Raw genomic sequence first — 25,552 nt, forward strand, 5'->3', positions numbered from 1 at the left:
ATACTTTGATACATGGAATACTGCAATGTTTATCCAAATGTCAAGAGAGGAAATTAATGTAACGGCCATGCACTTGAAGGTTTCTCCTTGTTAATACCTTTATCCTGCAGGGGACAGTGTTATGGCTAGTGGTGGTTGCACGCCTACTAAAACTGAAACGACTCCTAACTGTAGCTGAACCGCTAAACATTTGCACTATTGCTAACCAGGATGCTAATCGCTAGCATGTCAGCGCTACCATCCAGTCCATTCACAAGTTGTGCACAGTTTCTGTTTCTGCACAAAGACAAAAACATTTAAACAACATCGATTTCCATGAGTGTTCTTGCCTGAACTTCTGTTGAATCATTGGTGGGTTGTGCATTTTCCACCTCTTCCTTCAGTGCCCCCAACCTTATTCAAAACACCTCGTAATACGACTGTTATGATACCGCTGCTATTGAAGTCATACAGTACAACATCATACAGATACGCAATAAAGCAGGACGTTGCATCGTAGAAAGGTATCTCATATAGTGATATGAGTACCATTACTAAAGCAAGAAACTCGCTTAGAACAATTCAAAAAGCCTCCTCACTCTCCTGCAGCATACATCAAATCTAGCACAAGCATTAACATCAAGAAAATGTTCTCCACATACCGCTCATAGCTGCTGACCTGAAAGTGGCAGACACACCATTTCGCCAGCTGGGTCAGGCTGGCTAGCTACGGGGTTGGGCCTTTCCTCACAATATCGAGTCTTTCCTTCAAAGTCTTCGTGAAAATGTCTTTCTAAGAAGATCTGCAACCAAGTCTTCTCCTTCTCCCATCGTGGGTTCAATCAAAATGTCGACGCTGATGCAGTTCGTAACAGATCAACATGAACTGCTAGCTTTGCTTAAACAGAGCGGCTCTCTGGCCATCCAGTCAGAGGATGTGAAAGTGCAGACGCTACCGAAGGCCTAAGAATACAAACTTGAAATGTGACTGGTTAAAGAAACATCATCATTGCGATATATTTCAAGCTTCACCCATCTGCAGTGCAGGCAGTGACTACTGCATTACTACTGCATGAAAACACCACTGTGTTGAATGGTTTCAAATGGCAAAACCTTAATTCTAAAAGTTTAAAATGGGTTCCTCATTTACAAATATCTTATTTGAATTTGTCATAATTATGTTTGAATAGCACTTAAGGAAAAGTTCTGTTATATTTTGGTGCTATAATTAACTCCGCAGAAAACAGTCGATGCATTAATTCAAAAACTAATCGATAGATGGATTGATTGAAAAACTAATCGTTTATTGAAGCCCTAATTTTTATTAGCGCAAGTAGCGTGCAGTAGAGTGAGTTTTAACAGCAGCTGTACGTCACTAGTATTTCAAGATTATAATAGCTCAAAGTCTGCAACCACACAGTGCTACGGCTATAAAGTGAGCTCACATATTCATCTGTCAACAGTAATATTCATGTATAAGCACCTTATGTCAGTGCTACAGTTACCTCAAGCATGTAATGGCTGCTATGCTGGCATGACGAGAAGTATTTCACCAGGGGTTAAGCAATACATCTGTCGCCCCTTGTCTTCACTCATCGACCCACCGAGCTGAACTGTATCTCCGTAACAAAATTGTAGACTTACATTTAATACCGTGGATAGCTTCACCCTCGCAATCTACTGCTGGACAATATGGTTTGTGTTAAACTTGTATCAGCAGTCTCTCTTGACTTATAGTACAGGTCCATCTCATTGCGTTGCACTTTCCCACATCCCCCATCAAATAGGAGTTCATTGTTAACTGTTTTCTTGTGATACTATATAGCCATTGTAAATAATTCTGTGGGCAGGACACCGAGACAGTGGGGGCTGCGTCAGAGCCGAAGTACATTTTAAATTCAGCTATTGGATCAGACAAAGCAGACAGTTTAGATCCCATTATCTGTCGCTTCCAATCTCTGTCCCGTGCTCCAAATTTTAGATACTGTGATCACAACAGGAAAACAAAATTGCCTCATGAATTAGTTAATCTATATTTCAAGTAATCAAATATATTTCTGTTATAATTTGGAGATACACTTACTACATGCCCTATGTTAAACATGGATCTCTGTTTAAATGGCCTAGTACAATCAATAGGAAAACAAGTCAATACAAGATATGTGACACCAAAGTGAAAAAGTACATGAATGCCTTTTGTGTACGGCCTCATGTGTGTTTAATGTATAATAGATACTAAGCATGTTGTTATGCTTCTGCCCCGGTGACAACCGTGTCCAGAGGCGATGTGTTTGGTTGTCTGTCCCATTCTTATGAATGCCATATCTCAGGAACGCCTTAAGGGATATTTTTTTTTCCTCTTCAATCTTGGCACCGATGTTCACTTGGAGTCAAGGATAAGCTGATTATACTGTCAAGGTCAAAGTAACCTCACAAAACGCCTTTTTGGCCATAATTCAAGAATGAATGTACTAATTATGGACATGGACAAATCTTTGACAAAAGCATATAACTATGAGGGAGTAATTGTAGTTACTTTAAGTTCTATAAAGTCTCTGTCCCCTCGTTTCATACATCTTTCTCAACTCTCTACCTCTAATTGTTGAACTATGTTAATACCGTGGATTTCCTTACAGTCTTTGTGGTGTATAGTCGAGTCTTATATTTATCTGTTCCTGCTGTCATGTGTCTGTCAGTCAGTCAGGGATGCCTGATGAAGCTGTCTGTCCCGTAGACTGTGAAATGGCACCTCCCAGCCAGGGAGCGAGCTAATCCTGTGTTTCAGGGATGTATAATGATATCCCAGGGCGCTATAGGATGTTCCTCTCGGTATGGTGCCAGCTTCCTGGACTGCTAGCGCTACTCTTTATGGGCCCTGGCTCAGCCCCAACATCCAAATGCCAGCCGTAGCCTTTAGGCGAGAGACAGGTTTTGTAAGGCTTTGCCTTGTCACTTCCCACCGAGGAAAATACAAAGCAGTGACACCGAGAGCAATTTCTTGGCCATCGATTGTCATCAAGCTAATTGAGAAAGGAGGGCATGTTTGGAGTCTGGGGACGGCAGACAAGTGCATGTGGCAGAGGGCGTACTTCTTGATTGGCACAGGCCATGTGGGAGAAAGAGTGCTTATGTGTGTGTTTGCGTGTGAACGCATTTCCATGTGTGTACGTGCATGCGTCTGGGCCTGTGTGCGGGATAATCCTGGAGAATCTCTCTCTTTGAAGGGGAACAGATGTAGATTTACATATGTGGAGGGTCCCCAGCCTGTGATGAGATTAGCTGGTTGGGATCTTTCTTCACAGCGACTGGAAGGTGCATATTTAATAAATGCCTGGAGCTAGGCTGGGGCGTGCAGGGCTTGGCCCTCAGAGAGCCACAGGACAAAGGCAAACGAGGCCCATGGCAGGCTGGCCCATATGGGAACAGGGTTGCTTACAGATTGCAGTGGCCTTTCATTGGGTGTGAGACAAGGCTTTAAGGGTTTATATACACAGAGGGGAGCACTTGGTGGGCCACTTCTGCATCCTCTCCACAACGAGAGGTAATAAAGGGATTTTGAGCTTGTAGTGCCTCATCTGTGTGCTTGTTTGCTTGCCGGGTGCTTGTGTGCGAGAGAAAGAGAGTGATTTGCGTGTGTGAGAGGGTAAATGTGTGTGTAGTGCGTCCATGTGCGTGGTGTGTGCTTGCGCGTTCGCGTCTTGGTCTCGGAGTCTTTGCACATAACAAAATGCAATCTACTGCGCGCATCCAAACATAAAATATATATTGTTTAACATAGTTTATGATTTTAACGTCGCAAACAAAAGGAAACAAACCCGTGCTGGCTGCGAGGAGGATGTGGAACTTATTTTTGGTTGATAAGGCATCTCACGAGTTGCGTGTCTGTTGCGCGGAACGTTATCCCTCTTTTTCTGTCAGGTGAGGTTGTCAAGACTTGTTTACACGGAGAACAAGCAGAACAAGTGTCCCCGTATTTCACCAGCCTCCCACCGGACTGCTACAAGCCATTTGAACAGAAACAGCGAGAAGCAAACCGCGATGTGCGGAAACCTCAGCAGACTTTACAGCTTGTGTACATATGTTATGAATTCCGACCTATTAATGGAGAAGCCGTCATACACTGGTTCCTGCATAATGTTTTGGTGAGTCGCTATTGTTCGAGAGTTTTCTTACACAGAAAACCAATGTAATAAGTTTTAATCCTGAAACAAAGTCACAAGTGTAGTACTTTTCTTAACAAGTATCATGTGTGAAAACTTTACTTTATCTAGCCTCATTGTTATCTTTGCCTTTTTATCCTCTTGTCGCTGTATTGATTTTTTTTTTCCTCAATGAGCATAACAAAGATAAAACATATCCCAGAAATCCTCAGCCTTGTTCTCAGACTATCCCAATGAGCTGGTCCCTTTCCATTGGGGAAGCAGCTCATTGTTTTAAGGGATTGTGGAAGAAAGGAGTTTTGGAGGAGTCTGTAGTTTCCATCTCTTTCTCTGTTACTCTCTCTAGGTTTTCTCTTCCATTTCGTGGAGGGACTGTGTCCATTCAGTGTGGTTTGATCATCTCCGTCTCACAGGGGAAGGGGAAAGTAAGCCAGAGGAAAAGATGAGAGACGGTAAAAAAGAAGATGGACTCTCCCGGTGGTACTGTCTTCCCTGGCGCAGCGCAGCACAATTCAAATATTTGTATGAATACGTAGTGTTTTTACCTCTCAAAAGCAGTCACTGAGGGTAAAGTGTAACACCAGATCCCAGCTCTCATGTCTCTGGCTTATTTGCCCCAAAATCTAATGTTGAGTAGAGCTAGGAGACGATCTTTTTTTTTTTTCTTTCTTTTTCTTTTCTCGGTTCCCTTTCACTCACACATCTGGAGATGCATTAGAAAGAACAAACAACGTGCGTACACGAGGGTTGGGGGGGGGAGGTAACTGAAACCTTATCACCGTAGAAGATGAGGAGGAAGATGCAAGGATAATATGAGAAGAATTCACAATGCGGCAAAGCGCGGTTTTGAGGGAATTTGAAAGAATTACAGAGAGAATAAGGAGGTGGGGGATAATGATGGAGGGAACGAAGAGGAAGGAGGAGAGAGACAGCGTGAGTGCATGGGAGGGCTTGATTGGAAGGGGGAATGGTGGTGGTGGTGGTGGTGGGGGGGTGGGCCTACCCAGCATTCTCAGCGGATGTGGCAGGCCTCTGTGGACCTCCTTACACAGACACCCCAGCTAATGAATCAGACCTGGTTTCTATCAGTCAGAAGAACTCCATCTCAACGTCTCTGTGCTCACCAGAACAAAGCACACCTCCATTAATATTTTAACGTTCTTTTTATCTCAATGCTAACACCGCTCAACACGATTTTTGTTAGGGAGAAGGTGAAAAAGAAATATTGGGAGAGATGGAGAGGGGGAAAAGCGAACGAAGGAGAGACAGACAAAAAGACAGCGAGAAAGACCTTGTGTTCTCAGGATTTCAACTTGTCTGGTGTAATAGTCCCATTGGTAGAAGCGCTGCTTTCTCTGTGCCGCCCAGCAGGACATCAAAGAAAAGACCTGATATCCAAACTACTGTACACACAGTCGAAATATCTGAACGAGTCCAACACAGGCAAACCTGTCAGTACGATTGCATTCTAGCCAGATACGGTGCTTGTCTGATACCTAAACTACAGTTCTTGTCAGTGCTGATATTTACATGGTTTTTCATGCAGTAGTAATGCAATAGTCGTTCTTTGCAGTGTTCGTTTCTGGGATTTCAACTGTCGGAAACTTTGCTACAAATGTAGTGCTAACAAAGGATACTGTTCTTTTTTTTTTTTTTTTGAGGAAGCTGATCTGAGGTTTCCCGTCATATACTCTGATCATCTCATCCTTGTCTCATACTTTCCCCCAAGATATCCCATGGAGACAACAGCGAAGATGGACACAGCCTTTTTCGCGCTTCATCTGTCTTTCTCTTCACTCTCTCCCTGTCATTTCTCTTTTCTTAGAGGCGTAGCAAAGGATAGCAGCGAGATTCCCATCTGTCCTCTGTTAGATAGATACAATATTCCCCCTAATTGAATTATCACGTCGCGCTCCTCTGGGACGTCGCGTTGCCCTAATGAAGTGGTGCAAGGTAATCCATAAGTAACTAGAGGGGAAGGACAGGAGAGACACTTAGCCGCGCCTGCTATAGCCGTGGACATTTAACACATTTCATCTATTATTAAATTAGATTTTGTAATATTTTTTAAACACATCCCGTGAGGCCCTTCTACAAAAAACAATTTTCTGAAATCTCATAGGTTAAAAAAAAAAAAAAAAAAAGCTATGTCATTACAATTCAACATGCATTCTACACATTATAGTAATTACAAGGCAACAGTGGGCCCTTGCTCCCTGAGTTAGCTTGACAGAAAGAGATCCACAAACACAATGGGAAGGCCTTCCTAGACGCCCTGTCTCAGACACGTAGATTAATTGCTTCTTTGTACCCAGAAATGGAGGAGCAGTGCCTTCACCTGCATGCTGCTGCCGGGGGCTTTCGGCCCAGGGGATATGTGCAGGGGAGGATCAGCGCTGCAGTTGTGTGTGTTTATTCGAGAGGGGGGGGATTCGGAGGCCTGTTTTGGGGTGTCGCACAGACCCTGAGGTGGAATAGGTAGTGGGGTGATAGGGAGGGAGGGTGAAGGGTGCCGTCAGGAGATCCCGGGGCAAGCGGCCGTGGGCATTCGGCTGTGAAAAGTCATTCAGAGGGAAAACGCCGGGCATCCTTTATTTATTTGTGTCTGAAATATTTATCTGTCACGTGGGCCGTTTTATAATGGGCCTGTCAGTCTCCTCTGCCCACTCAAGGGTGCGGACATGTTGCCCTGAGCACCCACTGTGGATCTCCCGTGAATAATTGCTGGAATTTCACTTTTGGGAATGTTGCACTTTGACCCTAAAGCTTGTTGTTTTTCTGCATCAAGAGAAAAGGTAGAATGTTTTAAAGTATTTACCTAGGCTTGGCTTTTTCATCCATCACAAACACGCACGCACGCACGCACACTCTTTTGTATACTCTCACTCACACAGACATTCAAGTTGGAGAATAAATAATTCATTCCTTTACTCCAAGATGAAAACCCAATCAAGCTGAAAATCCCCGTCTTGCGGCACCTCTGAGCTGCCAGTGCTGCCGGTTAATGTGATGCTCACTGTTCTAATGTGCCGTTGTGTCGACACTCAAAGTGGAGGCCTCTTCTGAAGCAACGCGCTCTCCCCAACATTAATGGGAATTCTAATCTGGTGTAATCGCCTAAATGAAAGCCTACTTGTGCGTTTCACAGCGAGCTGTGCTGCCGAGTGAACGTCAGGAGCCGCCATCTTTCAGCGCGTTTCATCACTGCTGTCTCTTCGGGGAGAGGCGTGCGAGTCTGAAACCCTGTCAGGCGGATAAAGAGACTAAGCAAGCAACAACAATACAAATATGTTTTGTCGAAAGCTCGCAGCGGAAGTTGGCTCTGATGAGGGCCGGGTCAGGTGGGAGCCCTTTCTGACACACCGCATCTCATCTTTTCACACCGAACGGGCTTAGCTAATATCCCAAGCTTTGCACACACAGCAAACCGCTCCGCTGAAGGGACTGCTTGGAAATGACGACTTCGGGGAGAATCGCATGTGTGAAACCAGACTCGTGCGCCGGTAAGGGCATAAATGAAGACGTTGCAGCTTATTGCGCAGTAGTTCAGGAGCGCAGAGATTTTACTGAAGATGCTTAATCATAAAACGCATGCGTGTGCCCCCACGTATAAAATCAACCACAATTAGGCAAATAAACGCAAAGCACACATATAGACGCACACACGCACCCCAAAATGCAATGCCTGCAGTCTGAGCATGCATAATTAAGGTGTACCTTGTTTGGAGAGAGTGCATGTCACCTCCCGATGTGCACACCACATCCCCAGAAAGATGCTTTGAATAATGAAAAGTGTCACCTATGCAAAATGCAGGAGATGAGTATGCCTGCCTGTGAATGTGCTTTGTGCATGTTTTTTGTGTGCATACTTGCATGTATGTAAGTATGGTTGTGTGGTTGTATCATGCATATCTGAAAATGTGTGTGTGTGTGCGCACCCATCTACATGCGTGCTCATCTACGGCCTGACAAAAAAAAAAAATGTGATGATGGAGAGGGAGGGCTCTTTGTCATTTAACATAGTGCCACTAGGACACTGAGCCATATGTGAGCACACAGAGCTGACAGCTGAGGCCCAGTCTTCCCTTGTCCACCTTCCCAAACCTCAACCCTCCACCCCCCCCCCCCCCCCAACCCCCACCCCCCACAAGAGCATCCCTCCCTCTCCCCGCCCACCCTCTCTGACTGATGGCTCGTGTTGTCCCGCGAAGCGCGGGCGCAGACACAGACACAGACATGGTCCAGGACGTCTGCCGGCAGCCACGTCTTCATCACAGTGTTTGCGCTGATGATGTGCTCTGAACGGAACAGGGTGAAGGGGGCTGACAGCTATAGCACCCACATGTCCACTTCACACTCAGTTCTACTGATGCTTACACGCAGACGCACTTTGAATCCCTGTCCTTCAACGACCCTGAATTAAATTAAATGTTAATCTCGCTCATTAACTTCGCGTCTATTCAGTCGATCCGTGTACCAAGTTGCAAGAACTGTGTCTTGTTATCTCTCTGTTGAAAATGTGCTGTGTAAAAATAATCTCCCATAATAGGTACAGTTAACATGTTGGGATACTCCCAAGATAGTCAGGGACAAATTTATCACCTTGTTTGGAACTGTGATTGCCGTGATTTAGGAAGTCATTGTTAAGTTGAAAATATTTTTTGACTGATAGGATTCTCTTGTGAAAATCTCACTAGGCACCGTTGGTGCTGTCATTATCTTTAGGTAGACAAGTGAGATATACTAAATCATTTACCACTGATGAACTAAGTGAGAGTTCTGGTAATTTGCCACAGGTTTAGTTGTTTTATTTTTGATCATTTGTAGGAAACAAAATTTAAAAAAAAGAAAGAGAGAGCTATTTTTGAAAGTGAATTTTAATATTTAAATGAGAAAGATATCCTGAAGATACTGCATTGCAGTGTGGCACTTTGTTGTTGCGAAGAGTGACCCGATGACCAAATGTTCTGGAGCAGAAGCTGGACATGGAATGGGGACAATCACATGGAGTTGTGTTTGTGTTTTCCTGGGACAAAAGCCGTGGGGCTATAGTAGAAAATGATAAAGCCGGGGAAGGAGATGAATTGTGCCCTTAGTCTTCAGAGGCTCAAGTCGCCCATGAATTAGTAAAGTGGAAAAGTAGCTAATCGTGTTCAAGGCCTCGTTGCAACATGGGGATGAGTGGTGAGCAGAGCATTACTGTAGGTAGTGGCCAGTGAAAGCTCCATTTGAGTCTTGCTGCACGGGGGGAAACTCTATGGGCCTGGTTTGCTAAAGGTTTGCTCATGCAAAAACATGCAAACATCAGTACAAACTAATAACGAAGCTGATCTACTGAAGGGGCACAATGAGGGCTGCGTATATCAAACGAGCAAAAAAAAAAAATAGCGTGCACAGTCCGTTTACTGTGTTTGGCTTAATGAATATGAAGACACGGGCATTTATGACGGAACATGCAGAATATTGGGCAGAGAAGATGCAGATGAAGATTATTAGCGTTTGCAGTGATTTACCAAAGTTGAAGTTGGTTGTGGTGACTGTTTTTTGCACCTATCTTTAGTGCGTTTGAAAGCCAAGTCGTTACGGGCACAGCAGTGCCCGTAAATGGCTGCGGTTATTGTTGTGAGGAGGAGGCGAAGGCACAACAAAAGGCAACGTAGAGAACGAATCTCTTCTGCTCATGTCAACATTTTTGAAATGACAAAAGTGAAAAATAATTGAGACATATCGCCAAACCAGCAATGCCATTTTGGAGCCACCTGTTTTATTTACTGGGGTTTTATTATGAGCAGTTTTTTTTTTCTTTGTTCTTCCTCTTATGTCTTACATTCTTTTCTTATTTTCATCCAGTGTTCTTGTTTTCCCCACGACATTGAGCTTGTCACAGATAGCCTCCCATGTTACGCCTGTTATGTTAATAGTTCTTTGCTGTAACTCCAAAATATGTTTATTCACCTCCAATGGCTTTATGCACGCAATCTTAGTAGATCATCTGCAACATCCAAACCAACAACACGCACAATCTATACGTTTTCACACGCAATTTTGCCCCCCTTATTTGGGATGTTAATAAATCAGGCTCTATATCACAGTTTTAAATCATCATTATCAATAAAGTTGTTGTTTTGGAACAAAGGTTGAAGAGACTTTTCTAAAATGCTCTTTTGCTCTGGATAGTATGTTTTTGCATCTTATTTTATTGGTGTTATTTGAAGATTTAAATATTTGACGTTAGCTCTGTTTTAGTCTCAGATTTAGGACTTTTTATTTTTCATATTTTTTGCTGATCACACAGCGTTATAAAGCAGAATCAGTTTCAATTACTACTGTTTTGTTGCTTTGAAATGATTGTTATGACAAGGATATCCATTGCCTAAAGATTTGCTGAATTCAGAACTAGTTTCTGCTGGTTAATCCTGCCGACCGGCTTTTTAATCCCGGGGTCACTTCATCTTTGCCATTCCGTTTTGATTTTGCAGAACATTATGGTGATAACCTGAGGATGTTTACACCTTCCTAATGTGAACAGTTTACTCTTGGGTATGCACGGGAGAGAGAGAAAGAGAGAGAGAGAGAGGGAGCGGGAGGCAGGCGTCTCGCTGCCCAGAGCGGCTTTTTGATGAAAACGGAGTATAAATGTTTCTTTTCCTTAACCGTGCCACAAGGGAGGGTAATTGTAATTATTCCTAAGAGCAAACAAGGAAGTTAAAGCGAGCTAATGACGAATGGCTCCCACTTCCTTTGCGTTTAATAACGACTGTGACCTGGGTCATGCATGTAGTATGGAAACAATAAATCAGCAATGCTTTAATCCCAGACTGAAATTAAATACAGTATTTATATAATAATGCCAATTTTCAAGCAGTGCATTTGGGAAATGTTTGCTTTCATTATTTGCACAGGGATTGCATTTTAGTGAGATATAAAACCTTTTCCTCCCTTTTTAGCCTCCTGATGTTTACTGATTTATTTAAGTATAATATGCCCCCCCCCCCCCCCCCCCCCCCCTCTTCAGCCTACCAACCCACAACAGCTACCTTAAAGCCCCACCCTGTAGGCATGGACGAGACATAATATCTAATTAAGTTTCAGAGCCGCATTTTCATTTGTTAATCACTTAAGTGCTTCGAGGATAACCTGATATCCAAAGGTCTGGTCCCAGTAGCCCAAAATGTCAAAATGCAATTATATGCATGATTAGCCTGACCTGTTTCTATAGCACCCTCCCTCCCTGCCTCTCGCTGCTGGAGAAGCTGACAACTGCTGGCATGTTTATTTTGATGAGATTAGGTGTGGAGGAGGCCCCGGCTGTGTGCAGCAGGCATGGCACCCCCATCTGGTCACTGGCAGAACTAACAACTAATAACCACCACCACCAGCAGCAGTAAGCGAAGGGGAGAAATGAACTGAGGGAGACGGGGAAGAGAGAACGCTTGCTCAGGTGAAGAAGATAATCCTTCAATCTCCGCTTAGCCTTAGGAACTGTTTGAAAGAAAACAAGAAAAAAAAAAAAAAAAAAGCACGGGGACAAAAGGGAAATAAATAAATAAATAAAAATAAAACAATTTCTGCTTCTTAACGGATAATACAATCGCGAATTATTAATCAAATCATCTTGATCCGAGAGGTGGGGTGCTTTACTTTGCGTTGCTTCGCAGAGCAGCAATCCTCTCTAATCTGATTGTGTACAGATAAGGCGGCTTTAGCCTCGCCGTTGTGACACGCTGATTAAAGAGGGGCCAGGACACACATCGCTCTCCGTGGTGGACACGGAGGAAGGTGAAGCACACACACACACACACACACACACGCACACTCACATGCAAATGATGACACAGATACAAGTGCACAATCACTCCGATACATACACAGAACACATACGCACTTGTAAAATATAATTATCAAAATGAATCACAACTTCAGACAAAATAAAGACAAAGTTCTATTAAGTTTTAGCATTAATTCTCTGTTTGTTTCCAAATCATGGCTTTATATAGATCTATATTATTATAGACTGTGTATATACATTTATATATATGTATATTCTAATGGAAATTACATTTTCACTCGCAAACATACATGGGACCGCATACACTACATCAGAACTTCTCAGGGCACATATCTCATAGACTTCCTATGAAGTTGGCCTGCTTAGCCTAATTAGGTGTGGATTTTACTTTGGAGTTAATGGATTTGAAAAGGAATATCTGAGGAAGTGTGCATTTTGACAAAGGCTGCAGGCTGGGATGTATGGAGCCCATGTGTCTCTGGAGAGTGGCGTCAGGTCCCTGGGTAGCCCATTAGAGAGTGTACCCCTTCCCCACCCCCGCCTCCAACTACACGGTTCCCCACACCTAGGGAGAGCGTGGCAGTCAGACCCAAAGCAGAATATTCATGTTAGACTACAGTGTGTGTGTGTGTGTGTGTGATTCTTCACTCGGCGCAAGCACACACCGCCATACACACGAGCTCGTGCGCGCCGACAAACGCATCACTCGCAGAGCTATGGATACATTTGCGCACATACAAACATGAAAAAGCTGGAGGAGCTCCGATGAATGTTTGAAATGAGAGAGAAAAAAAGGAACAAGCTTAGTCATTTTGAACATCAGAAATGTTTGAATTACGTCAGATATTTGAAATGCTACACATCATGTTGAAACTTGGAGGAAATCACCCATTAGTTTTATCTGGATTTGTCTTCGGGGTACTCATACGGTCAGGGTTGTGCGTATAAGACCAAAACCAGCACGAGAGGACTCGGAACACAAGGACGTAGTGGAGGCTCTCCAACAGGAAAGGCTTTGAGAGGTGTCTAAACGCCGACAGGCATTTTACAGTGCCACATCAGAGGGAAGAAAAAACAAGCCTAGACTGACCTGTGACCCGAGCCATTTTCACCTTGGCACAGACCACCTGGAAAAGCAACGAGTTAATGTCCCCCCCACCCATTAACTTAGGAGCAATTCTCCCGCCACTCAACTCTCAAACACACCTCAGAATTTGTAGAGATTTACAGTGGGCACCTGTGCAGCCAGATGTTAAGCTGAGTTCATTTTAAACGTATACGTTATGTTATAGAGAACGATTCTAATGTAAATCTACAGCGCGGGCACTTCTTTTGTGAAATACTTGTTTGAAAGGACTCGTGCAGCAACTAGATGAACGCGAACGATTATTCATGAGAATATTTTGTATTTGTATGCCAAACTGGTATAACTTAACTTACACATGCATTAGTGATTATGTGCCTCGTGGTGACTGAAGCTTGCTGGCAGTCTGTTGCCGTTGCCAGAAGTTTGAGGTGCTCTGGGCTGCGAGGCTTTGAGAGTGACCTCATGTTCCATTCTGTTTCTGTGCCGCTGTGCCTCGGCTCTCCGTCCTCCTGGGCTGACACTTCACTGTAGCTCCAACAACTGCTGTGGGACACTGAACATCTGTAAGCCACAGCTCCAACTCACTCAGCCGCCTCTGCATCGGACACATGCTCTCTGTGCAGCTGCTGTGAGTTTGTGTGTGTGTGTGTGTGTGTGTGTGTGTGTGTCTGTCTGTGTGTGTGTATTTCCTTCTGAGATTGAGTGCTGCATACTTTCACACTGGTCATATTTAGTACGAGCCACGAGCCACAGTATCTGCCTGTGCATATGTGTCATTGCAACAGGGAATTCTCACATGTCACATGACTGTTTGAGCAAACAAATTAGCAAACTGGAGTGCCAGCTACAGTAGAAGAGGGAGATTTCAGTTTCCCGTGTGTGTGATGTAGGCTTTTATGTTATCCACTGTCTCCTAGATAAAAATAAATGTTTTTGATGTCTCTTTGTTGACCGTGTTGACTTCACTTGGTATAAACCAGGACAGGCCCGTCCTGATGGAGAGAGACTGGATTGCCGCCATACTCCAGCAGGTCATGTGACTCAGTCATATGAAACACTTCTTTTTGTTTTGTCATGTGAGAGGAGAAAAAAATGGTAAAAAAAAAAAAAAAAAAACCTTTGTAGTGAATTCAGCAGGAAAAAAAATGTTTTATTAAACGCCTTATGTTTATTGACTTCTCTTTCATGTCAGTTCTTTTGTTCTGCCTTTGTAGTGGCAAAAGATCTTTGTGCATCATCATTTGTGAGCGATCTGAGATGTCAGAGGTGTCTTTTTGATGTGGAGTGCAGACCTCATGCGAGGCACCACCTGTGCAGCTCTCGTACTACGCTCGTGGATGCTTCAGTGTGCTTGCATATGCGCAAATAGCTGCGCGTGGGCGTAGACCTCTGCGTGCGTTAGCATTGGGACCGTGGTGATTAGTGCGTGTGCGCGTAATCGGCCACCTCCAGAACCTGGTCCATGGGGAGCAGAGCGGGTGTTGAAACATCCCCGTACTTTTTACTCTACCTAATGAATGGTAATTGCGACAGTCTGATCATCACTGGCAGTGTGTGTCACTTCCTTTGATCCCGGTGATGCTACACACAAGCGCCACTAACGCGGTTTGTGACACATTACCGCAAATGCGCACCGATCCAAAAAGATTCTTCACACTCTTCAAGACTCTGTTCTGTTGCCACATATGTCATCATGCATCAGGCAGATGACCGCAGGGGTATTCAGTAAAGAGAGAATAGAGTGGGTACGCGCAAGGAGAAGAGTGATCATGATCATTTCAGAAGCTCAGTAACCACAGATTGTCTTAGATGTTTAGTCATGAGTCTTAAAAAAAGAGTCTCAATCTGCCTTAATATTAACAGTAAAAACAAAATGTCCATCAAATGATGGTGAATCTTAACTTTTGTGTTGAACAGTATCGTCATGAGTAAAACTTAATAATTGAAATGCTTCCTTCGTTCTTAAATTTCATATGAAACTGTTATGAAATCATGTTTGAATAAAAGGTTAAACTTTCTTAGACAGCGGGTTAATAGATAAATTATTGGTATCCGATAAATTATTGGTATCTGTTTCTTTGTAGCAGAAGATACAAAAGGAATACTAAAGTACGCATGTTACATTAAACTATGGTGAAACTATTATTTAAGTTAATAATTAGAACACGCATTGTAACATGAGAAAGTGTGTATGATCAGATAAAAAAGAAAAACTTATGGATTTTTAATGTTTTCTTGTCTGTGAGTGAATCTTATACTGTCAACCATCATATATGTTGATCGGGTAATTTTTTTTTGCAAGAGAAGTAGAGCTCAATCTAAAATTATTCTCATGTTCAGTCATTCACTCTCTTAATATACAGGTAGACAGCAGCATTTTGGACAACGAGTAGTAACCATAGTATCTTTGCATCAATTGGTGTAGAGTGAAATAATCAACCTTCCTTAAATAGTTGACGGATAAATTATATTGCCGGTGTCTTGGAGGTGAATATTATTAAAATTGCAAATCTAGAGTCTACGCAAAGTCATTGGCTGTCGAGTCCTTTTTAAATGAGATGTCACATTGAACATATTTTGCGATACTCAACACAGATGGGACAAGACCTGTGAGATAACCTACTGCCCCACTGCTTAACTCCTAATGTCAAATAAAACACCATGACACCAAATGGACTCAATGATGACTTCCACCTAAAACACTATTCAAATTAGGACCGTTTGTAACCTTGGGGAAATTTACAAACTACATGTGTGATGGGTCCATGTAACTAGAATCACGGGATAAAAAAGCCATTTTTTTTTTAAATAATAAGGTGCAAACCCAACTATGTATTAATTATGCTCTTGTGTTTGTTACTTTAACTTGGGTAATGTATCTTAAGTAGTGTGCTAAACCTTTGTGAACGTAAAATGTTGCTATTTTGAACTACTTGACTTCGCTTCTTTGTTGTTCTAACAACCTCTTCTGACAAAATGTTGAGTACGGTAGAGACAAAGCTTCCTCTGTGTGACAAAAATCATTTTTTCTATGGATCGTCATTATTTTTGTACCTTGTGGAATTATTTATCATGCTGTTGCCACCATGATACATAATAATGACAGACATTTCAAATTCCATCCGTCCATCCCTCAGTAACATTTGACAAGTTGTCTGAGAAGATAGTTTTTAATATTTACAGTATATCTGGGTCAGGCTTTTATCCCCCTTCAGTGTCACGTGAAAGAGGCAATGCGACAGATTTTGCTTAACTTATTAATGCTTGTTAACTAATTACTTTTAATCATGTTAGAAAATCCCACATTAATAAGTGCACTCATATATTTATAACATGTTTACGCCACCATGTTTCCTCAAATGCAAACAAGACCCGCAAATAGACTGTGCCCTAACATTTTAAATGAGGCTGGTTTGTTTGTGTTGAATATCTACAAATGATCTTTAAAACATGCCACCGGTAAAACTTCTCTAAAGTCACTCCAGAAAACAGCCAAATTGAGACTACCTGGGGACGGTTCCTCGAGTGCTGCTAATGAACAGAGGAAGGGAGACAACAAACATGTTTTCTTCTTTAATTCTCCTGGCCTTGGCTGTTTGATATAAGATGTATGCCAGGACCCTCTGTGGTTTGGTGCAGTGCAGAGGGGAAACTATAAAAAGGAGCAGCTATTAGATGCAGCTTGTCTTCAGTACGCATGCCAAAGTAACGGCAACTCTTTGACACGTGGTCTTTTGGAGAGAATTGGGACAGAAAGGGGCGTCAGAGCCTTAATCCGTGGCGTTCACTTTCATGAGAAGGCAAACATTGTACAAAAATCTGTGTTTTCTTTACCTTTACTTTGCTTTCTTAATTGTGTCTTTTAAAATACGGAGTGTGATTGGTCATTTTTCTAAATATACAAAATTTCTGAAATGTGTTTCTTAAGGTTTCTATATTTAAAATTACTTTCCATGGATGTAATACATTTTCTTGCCCATTAACCGGATCCTAAGCATCTCTAGGAAGTGCCCAACCCCAACCCCACCTCTAACCCTAATCCTAACCCATTGGTTCCTAATCTTTTCCTGTAAGCTTCCTATCTCTTTTCTTTTTCTCTTTCTGTGTCACTTGTGTTTATTTCTCTCTCCTTCTCTTGTTTTGCCACTAATTGATCTGCAACTTGACCCGCTCTGGGGGGCGTGGTGGGGACAGTGAATGTCACATCAGTTCCACTTGATTTCTTTTTTATCTTATTTCTATTTCTTTGCTGCAATCGTATGATACAGTATCCTATCTTTACGACTTGTGTGCAGTTGTATTTGTTATAATTGCGTTTCATATCGTTTTACTGTCGCATGTAAAACAATAATTTTTTGAATTTGGGTTCCTGACAAAGCCCCCATTTTGGAAACCACTGCCTTAACCTAATTCTAACCTCATTCTATAACAAGGTCTTAAAATGTGTTAACCGTCAAAAAGTTAATAAAAACATAACTTTATAAAAACAAGAACACACATCCATTGACACAATGCATTCCCTAGCCCCCTAGACCCTAACCACAACCGTAACCTTATTGTAATCTTTACCCCATAACCACCTCAACCAGCTCAAAACGTAGTGGGGATCATCCAAAAAGGGCCCTAAAAGAAGAATTGCCCCAGACTGTTGGTATTCCATGAAAAATTCACCCCCATGACTTAATAAAAACAAGACTAGACACACACACACACACACACACACACACACACACACACACACACACTTATCCACCGTCAATCAGCCTTCCCCATCCTCTCTGCTGCCACCTCTTCTACCACAGGGAAAAGGTCCTGCTGATTAGAACAGGCCTCTCACTGAGTGCCATCCATCATCATCTAACCTACTGGTCCTCCCTTCTGATTACTCCATCTCTCTCTCACACACACTCGCACATTTACAAGCAGCATAAACACACAGACGCACACACAATATCGGAACAGTTCACATTGATTGAATCAGGATTAATTAGCTATGAGGTAATCATTGGCTGCAAACAAGGCTGTATGTCAGAAGAACTGACATTTAGTCGACACGAGAGAGAAAGCGGGAAGCGGGGTTTGTGTGTGTGTGTGTGTGTGTGTGTGTGTGTGTGTGTGTGTGTGTGTGTGTGTGTGTGTGTGTGTGTGTGTGTGTGTGTGTGTGTGTGAGTGTGTGCGCGCTGGTACTGGGGGCACTGCTGCTGCTGTTTGAAGCATTGCACAGACTCTGCTCCTTCTCCACTGTCAGGGAGAGGGTCTGACTGAGGCCTGTTTGGTTGTAAAAGCAAGCTGACAGCTTTGTTAACAAGTCCGAGCAGATGAGAGGGATTATTTTATTCCATGGCATGAGGACGGTACTGAGCAGACAGCTCTCGGTTAGCTGCGGATCTATGGGCTTCCAGCGACTCACTTGTGATTTTTCATAAATTTTCCTCTTTCAGATTACTAGGCGATCCTGTCATCATTAGAATTGATCGTATCTCAGTTGATGCTCCATTATGACGGATGCAACCATTTTCGTTAACTTTCCTCTAAAAATAATAAAATAAATATCACATGGTATGATGGTATGGTAAAGCTATCTTTACTTTCTTGTATATGAAATGTTATGATAAGACGCAGCCTCCAAAAAGCTTGGTTTTTATCCAGTATACCCCTTTCTAGAAAGAGTACGCAGACGCTATGGTCATATGCACAGCCTGGTGTCTGGTTTAACGACACATTTCATGCCGATATTGAAATATTGACTGCATAAAATTTGGTAAATGATTTGATCTGTTTCAAATTAAACTGTTTGGGGAACAATCCCCAAAGCATAATGTGCAATAACCGTAACACAAGAATATACAGAAGTTTGACTTCACAGCTGTCAAAATAATCATGGAGTTTGGTAAATGTAATTACGGCAGGCAAATGCAAAAATGGCATGGGCTTGTGAAAACAGCTTCTTTACATGCTAACGGCCACTTCTACAGTACATGTTAAAAAAAGTAACCTCTCTGGATGCAATAATTTGCACTGATTTGCATGGTTAAGGCGTTGGTGGAGAAAATACTCTTGGACAAACAAAGGTTTTGGCTACTTTCAGCCATTGGTTTTCCAACTGTGCGTCGTAGGAGCAGAACAATAGAATGTCACGTGCACCAGATTCTGTTTATAAATCTCAAAATAAGTTAGTGGCAACTGGCACAAATGCATAATTGTCAGGTCCACTCCCACAGTCATTAATAAATGGATTGATCCAGTGCCTGCACAACTAATTAATCACATGTACCTGTAAACCATCAGTAATGTCTCAATCATCATTTTAAAATGTTGGGTGATCAATGATTAATCTATAGGGCTGATATGGAAACAGGCTTTACAAATTGCTTTGCAACGCGGGGTCACATGAAAGGATCATTAACAAGAAAATAATGACTTAAATCTAAATAAGAATGAGAAAAGGAATTCATCACTCAATATCAGAAAAAAAAATCTCTACAGCCACTTCAGTCATGGTATTTCAGTTTGGATTAGCTATTTATTCATTTGATTCTGCATCTTGCATCATCTCTGCATCAGCCTGGATAAGTGAAAGATAAATTGACTTATCCAAAATAATAGTGTAGAGCTGGCTATCAGTACTCAAAACAACCAAATACAGAGTATCGACACTGCGGTTTTCACTCATTTTTACTTAATCATCAACTCTAGATTCCCTGTGTTTGATGAGGTGATTCATCATGTTAGAGAATATTAGTTCATGGTTGTGATGTTTATAGTAGACTTTATAGTACAGGTTTGTACAGTAATGATCACATTCAAATGTATTTGTGTAAAAATCTTTTGAATGGGGAGGAGTGGTGACATTTAAACAAATGATTGCTTTCTAATTGTATGATTAATATTGAATGAAGTAAAAAAATAAAAAAAAATCATTTTAAGGGTATTGGTATCAAAAATTTTAAACGATACCCAACCCTAGTATAGTGCATCAAACAGTATGTGAGTTACGGAATTATCATAATGTAAGACTGTCTCTTCAGTGAGGATACATGAAAGAGTTGAAACCCAAGGTTCACACATTTCTACAGATGGTCCTTCCTGCTGTGTTTGAAAACAACCTCCATTTAATCATGATTATTTGATCGTACTATTTGTGCTATTTTCAAATAATTTTAATTATACATCTTCAGAGATCTCTCTGTGCCGGTGTTTGACATTTTTCTTCATAGCAGAACATGCTTGTAGGATGTGTGGAAAATGTGCTAACACAATGGAGCACCAAGCTAATTATGTTGCTGTCAATTATTCATCGGTGACTCAGGTTTGCAAGCTCTCAGACACATACAGTTTCTCCATTTCCCAGCGTGTCTTAAAGGCTCGCTCACAGGGACCACAGAAGAAGTTATAGACATCAATATTTCATAGTTAATTATGACGGCAAAGCCACTGACTTTAATATTCCTGGAGAGGTGCTTGTGGTGGGTTTCTACAGCCTATTGTTGTTTGTGACACACCAGGCTGGAGGAATGTCGGATGAATTAATAACCATGGAGGGATATGGATAGTCCAACTGCTCCTCCTGTCCAACCAAGCATGCACTATGCATGAAGTTGAGCACACATGCAAAGATATATGGACACGTGCGCACACACATAGGGAGATTAGTTCGAAAGCCTACTGGTAATTCTACCTCATACTATGACTTGGGCAGGACGTTGTTTTTCATTTTTAAAATTCAACTTTTAGCTTCTTTAGCCAGAATATACCTAAAATAGGCTACAATTTGTTTTTTTGGAGCGTTTTTTTAAGCGATACATTGCAAAATGTGTTATGCATGTCATTTCCAAGTCATGCATTTGGTTATTTTAAACCAGGGGTCTTCAGTGTTTTTCACTCCATGGACCCCCAAACTGATGGAAAGATTAAGTAGGGACCCCCTACCTACTATATGTGTTCTATATTAAACTAGTGCTATTTATAAATACACAATATTATCATAATTTAGCATTGAATATTAAGCTATTCAATTAATGCACAGGCTCAAATATATATATATATATATATTTTTTTTTTAATTTTAAACATGTGCAACAGTAGGGTGGCCATGCAGCTGCTGTAAGCATAAACATAGTTGACATAAACATACATTCATACATACATCGGATTTCATCTGGGAACTGAATAGGCTCTCTTTAAATTTGTGGGGTAAAATTAAAAAAACAAATAAATAAATAAATGAAAATAAAAGTCTAATCAACCAAAGATTTTGCGACCCCTCCCCCTGCATTATGTCCCCGGAACCCCTAGGGGTCCCTAGTTATAGAATAATAACCGTTTTAAATTTGTATACCTAATAATCTTTCACCAGAGCGATCATTCGCACTGTGTAGCTGCTATTAATGTCACAGTAGATGAGAAAACCAAGGCAGCAGGAGTGAGCTGCTCTCAGTTTACCCGGTACAACACAATATAAGAAAATACAACAGAATGTGCCTTTATTGTATTAGTAATACAACAAAATTGCAGGAGCTCATCACAGTGGCATATCAGCATACGTACATATAAAACAAATAAATAGAAACAATATCAAATGACTGCCACTTTGACAGGGCAACCACAATATATAAATGCCAGCCTATTGTCTGTTTGTGTGTGTGGTATCCCCATCTTATTCCAGCCTTACACCCAGAGGCAAAGTTGGATATTTGGGAGTGGGGAATGTTAGTTCAGTCCCACCTCTGGGACTAATCACCTAATGAGGGCATTAGAGGAGTGTTAGGGTCACAGTGATTTGTATTGTGAGTTCATGTGTGTGTGTTTGGTGCAGGTGGTATCCCTTGACATAGAGGTACCCCAGGGGAGATATTGAGGGGACCGGAGTGAGCTTGAGGGCCTCAGCCATACCCAGTCAGAAGCTGCTTGGACGGTGATGGATACCTTGCCCCAGGGAGAAACGGCCACAAGAGCACTTAACCGTAAACACACAGAGACACACACACACAAATGCTCCGCAGACGGAGCTAGATCCAAGCCTCAGACACGGAGCAGACACGGCGCACAGCGAGGTGGAAATGAGATGTTTAGCCTGATGATGCGTGACATCTGTAATGCATTCTAATTCTCCCCATCGGAGCACTCGTCTTTAAGAATGATTGATGATGTTGTTTCATCGTCTCAGTAAACACCGCTTAATAAATGAAGACCACGTCTGATCATCCACAGCTTCGGTGATTCAGACTGAATTCAGCATTGTTCCAAAACAATAATAGCATCTTGTACATTTTCACTCTTGTTTTTATTTGTTGTGCTGCTGGATCCCCCCTTTTTGCCAATGTTTTCTTTGTGTAACGTCATTGTATTTTTATTTTTTTTATTCTTTCATACACTCGGCTCCATTTCCCTGTGAACGACGTCAGCGTGCGCATGCCGATGTGACCAGGTGGCTTGACAGTAAAACTGTCTGTTTGAATGTTCCGTAAACGGCGCAGAGTAGTAATTTCACGATCATCACATCACGCTTTGCAGACAGCGTTATTACATATGTGGTGCGGCCGACTCTGCTATTATCATTACTTAGCCCCAGAGCAGTTGCCCTGAACCTAAGCCTACCATTAACATTAAATGTTAATCACCCATGCAACCGGCCAGCTTGTCGTCTAAGTTGTTAGAATGTATTTCAGCATATTCTACATATACTGGACGTCCGCCTTGTAATTGGCTGTTGCTTTTCGAATCGCGTAAGATACCGCGTGAGAGAGGAAAGCATGAAACCTGCATGTTGTGTAGATATTTGTTGAAAACATTAGCATTTTGACTTCTCGGAGCAGCACGTGCGTCCTCAGCGGGGAGGCTTATTACCGCAACTTCAGCTGCACTTTTGTGCTCTAAAGTCAACACATGCCACTGCATATGCAGCTCACCTCGGAGAACTTGCTCTGCATTATTGTGCTGCAGTGTCGCCTCCTCCTCGCGGCGCATCCTCGGCATAATGATGAATACAGTGTGCCGTGTGCGCGCTGCGGCGCGGTGGCTATGTGTCGGTGCCGCGAGACACGCGTTGACACACACAGCAGTACGGTGAGCCGCTGTAATCCTCTTGGGAGGAGGGCGCTGAACACACAGCGCCACGGAGCTGGGACTCGATGACATCAGAGTGTCTTGCGAGGATCCTTCTCAGGGGGCCGCCACCTCATGGGACCCAAAAGATTAGATTAAGTGCATCATCCAGGGGAGTGCTGTACTTTCCACATAGAAATTTTGGCCATCTGATGATTTCCAAACCGGTCTTACTTAGAAAAACACGCTTTCTGCTGTTCTGACTTAAAATTATACAGAGTGACAAACACACAGTGTATACAGTGTCAAATACACTCCTGTTGTTGTTGGCAGGCAGGCATAGTGGAATCTTTACAATGATTCTAAGTTTTGAAAACACATATCATATGTTATCCAAGTTGGCAATGGGCAGGAGGCAGAGTAAACTCAGTCCATCACAGGGCTGACAGAGAGACAGTTCACACATATGGCCGATTTAGAACCACTAATTAACCTGAGACACACGTCTGTGGAACTGCTTTGTACTTTAGTTTAAATAAGGGAATCGTTTAGTGGGACGATGACAGCTTCTTAAATCCACACTAAATGAATATAAATAAACCCGTTTTTTTTATTTTTTTGCAGAGCCACAATTCTGTAATCACCGTAACAATGTGGTCCACGGCAAATTACAGCGAGAAAATAAAGTCTCTTATGTAACAGCGAAAGATAATGAGATGTTATTGCAGGTGAAGTTCTGTGGTCCGTTGTCATGGATATCCTAATAACAAGCCATGTCTACACAGCTGAATTACAAAGGCCCCTTTCTACAACAATGCCTCGTAGACTAAACTGTGTGCACTGGTATTTTAAAAAATGAGAATTCAAAACTATAGTTGACCTTTCTACTTGTTTTCTTCTCCTCTCTTCATCCCCTTTGAAGCTCTTTCTCAGTGACTGCTTCAGCTCTGGCCTCTATCTGTTTACATGGGTCACATTCCCGGTTATATATTTTTGACCCGATATCTCTCTTAAACATTTGTGAATCATTTTTTTTTGCGTGTTTTTATCTGTGGAGTTGAAACAATTATTCAGATACAATGAACCCTTGAACCCAGTGCTTCTCTGCTTGTCAGCATAAATGCATGAAATCGCAGCAGTTTTTATGTCACTATCCCTAGACTAGCAAATCCTAGACATATAAATGAGTTAATATTGTAGCTGAAATCACCCGTCTATTGCAATAAATAAATGAATAACAAAGAAGAGAATAAATGTCAAGAAATAAATGTCCTCCACACAATACAGTAAAAATTAACCGGTTAAAGATCTGAGGAAAGGCCGGTGTGAGAAACCGTTAACTGACTCGCTCTGCCTCATGTAATAATATAACACAGGACATGTGTTGGATTATGTCTTGCCCTGGCTCATTGACTTCCTGGAGTCTTCCTGGTTGCTCGGAACAGCGATAACAGGAATGCTTCAAGCTTTGAAGCTGTGAATAATTTTTGACACACTTTTCTGTTTCTTGGCTTAATACTCACTTCACTGCCTTAAATAACTAAATAAAAAAAAATCTGTAATTGTATTCACTATATGTTGGCCATCCAGTCACTATGAGAAGCTAAGCAAGTTAATTGTCTCCTGGCCATAGTCAAATGTCTCGTCTAACCCTTGGCAAGAAGGCAAACGAGCACATTTTTTGAAATCCAAATCTGGTTTTAATAACAGCATTGGATTGTGAATAGGGCTGCATATGGATAAAGGATAAATTGTTAAAAAATCGCGATCTAGATTCACACATACACGTGATCTCATTTCGAAACACAACAATTCTTAAGCATTTTATTTCACAAGCGGCAACACAAACAAATGCTCCCATTTCTTTACGCATTTTTTCAAGCGCTTACCACAGGTCCTCCCTCGACCTATAGTAAAGCGTCTTTACAACACGTGATTCCGTCAGTGGAGGAAGCCTGCCTCTGCAGAAGCAGAGAGAAGTCAGCAGTAAAGAGAGTTAAATGGATTGCGAGGAAACCCCTGGTGGTAGTCGCGAGAGTCACCCAGAGACCCGAACCGAACTCGTGCCCTAAAAAAGGTTCATATTCGGCGGTGTGGAAGTATTTTGGATTTAAGCCAGATGATAACAAACGGCCTGAGGTGCAGTGCAAAGTGTGTTCTGCCCTCGTTGCAGCACCGCAAGGCAACTTGCATGACTATTTGTAATTTTTTTTCTTGTTTTGTTTTGTTAAAATTCATCAGTGCAATAAACATTTTGTAAAAACAATCATGACAAAGAATTGTGATTTCAATTCTAAGCAAAATAATCGTGATTCTCATTTTTTCCAGAATCGTGCAGCCCTAATTGTGAGTCTCATATTCCATCAGGCTGCCACTTCTATGTCTTAAGTAAGTTAAGTGACTGTTTTGCCATTTGCTCTATTTTACTTTCATGATGACAATTGCTCTCACGTTTAAGTCAACTGTTTTGAGGTTACAAAGTTATCAATCCGA

General features: G+C 42.0%; 1 long non-coding RNA gene across 1 annotated transcript in view; it reads left to right on the forward strand.

Annotated features, from left to right (window-relative positions):
• LOC125005693 overlaps nucleotides 1–24,426 on the forward strand; it is a 53,070-nt gene extending 28,644 nt beyond the window's left edge. Inside the window, exon 3 of the long non-coding RNA XR_007112474.1 lies at nucleotides 21,831–24,426. This is a non-coding gene — a long non-coding RNA (uncharacterized LOC125005693). The remainder of the gene's footprint in view (nucleotides 1–21,830) is intronic.
• Nucleotides 24,427–25,552: the final 1,126 nt, after the last annotated feature.

Source organism: Mugil cephalus, chromosome 3 (genome assembly GCF_022458985.1).
Source record: "Mugil cephalus isolate CIBA_MC_2020 chromosome 3, CIBA_Mcephalus_1.1, whole genome shotgun sequence".
Taxonomy (NCBI): domain Eukaryota; kingdom Metazoa; phylum Chordata; class Actinopteri; order Mugiliformes; family Mugilidae; genus Mugil; species Mugil cephalus.